The following is a 5292-nucleotide window of genomic DNA, read 5'->3' as shown; positions in this document are numbered from 1 at the left end:
CTCTGACATCAATGTTTCTCTCTCTCCCTCTCCCATTCTATCTGATGATAAGTAGAGTGAGGACAAAAAGGAAGAAGAAGAAGAAAATAAGAAAGAGAGCAACATAGGTATAAAGAAAATAAAAATGTCGCCCTGGCCGGTTTGGCTCAGCGGTTAGAGCGTCGGCTTGCGGTCCAGAGACCCAGGTTCGGTTCCCGCTAAGGGCGCGTGCCTTGGTTGCAGTTTGTCCCTGGCCCTGGTTGGTCATGTGGGTGGCGGCCACTTGATGTGTCCCTTTCACGTCGATGTTTCTCTCTCTCTCTCTCTCTCTCTCTCTCTCTCTCTCTCTCCCTCCCCACTTTATCTGAACAAAAAATGAAAAAATGTCCTCACCAAGGATTAAAAAAAAAAAGAAAATAAAAATGTCAATAAGTAAGTACCTATTAATAATAACCTTAAATGTAAAAGGATTAAATGCTCCAATCAAAAGACATAGGGTGGCTCAATGGGTAAAAAAAACCATGACCGATATATATACTGTCTACAAGAGTACCACCTCAGAACAAAAGATTCACCAAGATGGAAAGTGAAGGCTTAGAAAAAATATTCCATGCAAATAGAAACAAACCAAAAAAAAAAAAAGCCTGAGTAGCAACACTCATATCTGACAAAATAAACTTCAAAACAAAGGCCATAATAAGAGACAAAGAAGGTCACTACATAATACTAAAAGTATCAATCCAACAAGGAAATATAACCCTTGTAAACATATTTGCATCCAGTACAGGAGCACCCAAATATATATATATTTTTATCCTCACCCGAGGATATTTCTCCATTTTTTGTACAGATAGAGTGGGAGGGAGAGAGAAGAAGGGAGAGAGAGAGAGAAACATCAATGTGAAGTGACACATCGAGTGGCTGCCACCCGCGCGACCATCCAGGGCCGGGGACAAACTGCAACCGAAATACGTGCCCTTAGCGGGAACCGAACCCGGGTCTCTCCGGACCACAGGCCGACGCTCTAACCGCTGAGCCAAACTGGCCAGGGCCCAAATATATTTTTTTAAAAAATTTAATGGACTGTACAGGAGAGATTGACTAATACAGTCATAATATGGGAATTTAACACACAACTGACATCACTAGATAGATCTCCCAGACAAAATATCAAAAAGAAAACAGCAGCCTTAAATGACACACTAGATCAGATGAATCTAACTGATATTTACAGAACATTTCACCTCAAAGCAGCAGAATATATGTTTTTCTCAAGTACATTTGGAACATTGTCAAAAATAGGCCACATGTTAGGACACAAAACAAGTTTATACAAGTTCAAGAAGATTCAAATCATATCAAGCATCTTCTCAGAACATAAAGGAATGAAACTAGAAATCAACTACAATAAAAAAATAAATTAATTAAAAAACCCTGAAAAACATTTCTATACATGGCAGCTAATCAACATGTTATTAAAAGTGAATGGGTTACCAATGAGACCAAGGAAGAAAAACAGAAATGAACACAAAACAACCCAAAATCTATGGGATACTATGAAAGCAGTCCTAAGAGGGATGTTTATAGCATTACAGGCCTACCTCAAGAAACAAGAAAATCTCTAATAAATTATCTAACCTTACAACTAAAAGAATTACAAAGAGAACAACAAGAAAGGCCCAGAGGAAGTACAAGGAAGGAAATAATAAAGGTCAGAGCAGAAACAAATGACATGGAAACTACAAAAACAATACAAAAGTTTAGTGAAATCAAGAGCTGTTTCTTTGTAAAGTTAAAGGAGATTAATGAACATTTAGCTGGACTCATTAAGAAACGAAGAGAGAGGATCCAAACCAACAAAATCTGAAATAAAGGAGGCAATGTAACAATTTACATGATACAAACACAAAGGATTGTAAGAAAATACTATAAACAACTATATGCAAATAGATTGGGCAAACTTGATCAAAATGGACAAATAACTAGAAACATACAATCTTCCAAAACCCAGTCAAGAAGAATCAGAAAACCTGAATAGGCCCATAACAAGTAATTAAATTAAAGCAGTAATCAAAACACTCCAGCAAACAAAAGCCCTAGACCCAATGACTTCACAGGAAAGTTCTACCAAACATTCAAAGAACTAACACCTATCCTACTCAAACTATTGCAAGAAGTACAAGGACAGAACACTTCCAATCTTTTCTTACAAAGCCAGCATTATCCTAACTCCAAAACCAGATAAGTACACTAAAAAGGAAGAAAATTATCAGCCAATATCCCTGATGAGCACAGATGCTAAAATCTACAACAAAATATTAGCAAACTGGCCCTGGCCAGTTTTGCTCAGTGGTTAGAGCATCAGCCTGCGGACCAGAGAGTCCCGGGTTTGGTTCCCACTAAGGGCATGTACCTTGGTTGTAATTTGTCCCCGGCCCTGGTTGGGTCATGTGAGTGGCGACCACTCGATGTGTCTCTCTCACATCAATGTTTCTCTCTCTGTCTTCCCCGCTCACTCTCTCCCACTCAATCTGAAGATAAATGCAAACTGAAGCCAGTAATACATTGAAAAAATTATACACCGTGACCAAGTGAGATTTACTGTGGGGATGCAAGGCTGTTACAGTATTCACCAATCAATACATGTGATACATCACATAAACAGAATGAAGGATAGAAATCACATGATCATATCAATAAACACAGAAAAAGCTTGTAACAAAATCCAGCACCCATTTTTGATAAAAACTTTCAGCAAAGTTGTAATAGAGAGATCATACGTCAACATAATGAAGACCACATATGACAAACCTACAGTCAACATCATACTCAATGGACAAAAACTAGAAGCATTTCCACTAAAAACAGGAACAAGACAGGGATGTCCATTTTGATCATTCTTATCCAGCCACAACAATCAGATAAGAAAAAGATGAAAGGCATCATATTGAAAAGGAGGAAGTAAAATTATCATTATTCATAGGTGAAATGATATTGTATATAGAAAACCCTAAAGACTCCATAAAAAAACCTACTAGAGTTAATAAATAAGTTTGGCAAATTAGCAGGATACAAAATTAACATCCAGAAATTGATGGCATTTTTATATACCAATAGTGAACTCTCATAAAGAGAAACAAACAAAAAATCCCATTTACCATTGCGACAACAACAAAAACAAAATACCTAGGAATAAACTTAACCAAGGAGTAAAAAGACATGTACTTGGAAAATACAGGACATTGGAAAAAGAAATAGAGGTAGAAGCAAACCAGTGGAAGCATACACCATGTTCATGCATTGGAAGGATTAACGTTATTAAAATGTCCACACTACACAAAGCAGTCTATAGATTCAAGATAATCCTTGTTACAATACCAATTGCATAGTTCACAAATCTAGAACAAATAATTCAAAAATTCATATGGAACCAAAAAAAGACATGGAATAGCTGCAGCAATTGTGAGAGAAAAAAAACAAAGTTGGAGGGATCAAAATACCAGATATCAAGTTGTAATACAAAACCATTGTAATCAAAACAGTCTAGTACTGGTGCAAGAACAGTCACATAGACCAATGGAACAGAACAGAGACCCCAGAAATCGACCCAAGACATTACAGTCAGTTAATATTTGACAAAGGAGTCAAGAATATACAATGGAGTAAAGAAAATCTCTTCAATAAATGATCGTGGGAAAATTGCACAGGCACATGCTAAAAGATGAAACTAGATTACCAACTTACACCATCCACAAGAATAAACTCAAAATGTACAAAATACTTAAATGTAAGTCATGAAACCATAAAAATCCTAGAACAAAACATAGGCAGCAAAATCTCGGAAATCTCATGTAATAGAATTTTCACCTTTAGGGCAAGAGAAGCAAAGAAAAAATTAAGTAAATGAGACTACATCAAACTAACAAGTTTCTGCACAGCAAAGGAAACCATCATCAGAATGAAAAAGCAACCCACAGTGTGGGAGAGCATATTTGCCAATGATACATCAGGCAAGGGGTTAATATTTAAAATATATTAAGTACTCATAAAGCTCAGTAAGAGAAAAACAAACAATCAAAATAAAAAATGGGCAAAGAGGAGAGTTGTGGATGACTTTGGCTGTTGATCCTAATTCAATCCAGAATGGCTACTGTGATCTTTGTCGATAAGGAAAATGGAGAACCAAGCATCATGCAACTCCTAAGAACCAGCTGAAGTTGGGGTTCCAGCCTTCGGTCAAAGCTTTAGATGGGAGATCTCTGATTTCAACCCCACATATTGGCAAAATGTTTGGTGCTCCTCTGGCCTTCCATAAGGCTCCCAGGAAGGCGTTGGTAACTGTCAACAGAGCTACAGAAAAGTCAGTGACGACTGACGGACCTCTCAAACAGATACAGACAACCTCTGCTAAAAGGGTGACCAAGAACACTGCTCAAGCAAAAACCTCTGTTCCTGATTCAGGTGGCACCTGTCCAGAAAGAAAAATTCTTTCTTTCAATCCTTGAGATCTGGAGAGTTTTGAGCTGCCTGAAGAACACGCGATCACACAGCTCGCCTTGAATGGAGTGCCCCTCGCGGTCCCCGACGAGAGGAAACTGGACAGCTGTAATACCGGCCCCGCCACCTCTGAAGGTGCCCTCTCCACCGCAGGAGTCGGACCCACTGGTCTCCCTCGAGCACTCTGTCCACTCTGGAGGTTCAACTGCTGCCTGTTTGCTATGACTCACAGATTTAAGTTTCTTAGTGCTTTATAGTTTGTATGTATTAATAGTTTATATTACTAAAGCAATTTTTTAACATAAAAAAAAAAGGACGAAGGACCTCAATAGACACTTCTCCAAAGAGGACTTACAGATGGCCAAGAGACATGAAAAAATGCTCAGTCACTAATCATCAGAGGGATGTAAATTGAAGTGACAATGAGGTATCACTTCACACCTGCCGGAATGGTACCATCAATAAATTAACAAACAAGTGCTGACAAGGGTATGAAGAAAAGTGGACTCTAGTGCACTGCTGGTGGGAATGCAGACTGGTGCAGCCACTGTGGAAAACAGTGTGGAGTTTCTTTAAAAAATTAAATATGAGCCCTGGCCGGTTTGGCTCAGCGGTTAGAGCGTCGGCCTGCGGTCCAGAGAGACCCGGGTTCGGTTCCCGCTAAGGGCACGTACCTCGGTTGCAGTTTGTCCCCGGCCCTGGTTGGTCGTGCGGGTGGCAGCCACTCGATGTGTCCCTTCACGTCGATGTTTCTCTCTCTCTCTCCCTTCCTCTCTCTCCCTCCCACTCTACCTGAACAAAAAATGGAAAAATGTC

The 5292-nt window shown here is 39.1% G+C and overlaps 1 pseudogene; it reads left to right on the top strand.

The window, feature by feature from the left end:
• Positions 1–4122: 4122 nt before the first annotated feature.
• On the top strand, positions 4123–4714 carry LOC118622942 (annotated as a pseudogene).
• The last annotated feature ends 578 nt before the right edge of the window (positions 4715–5292 follow it).

This window comes from Molossus molossus, unplaced genomic scaffold, assembly GCF_014108415.1.
Source record: "Molossus molossus isolate mMolMol1 unplaced genomic scaffold, mMolMol1.p scaffold_m16_p_9, whole genome shotgun sequence".
NCBI lineage: Eukaryota > Metazoa > Chordata > Mammalia > Chiroptera > Molossidae > Molossus > Molossus molossus.
Note: the sequence above shows the minus strand (reverse complement) of the source record. Positions and strands in the feature narration are given on the sequence as shown.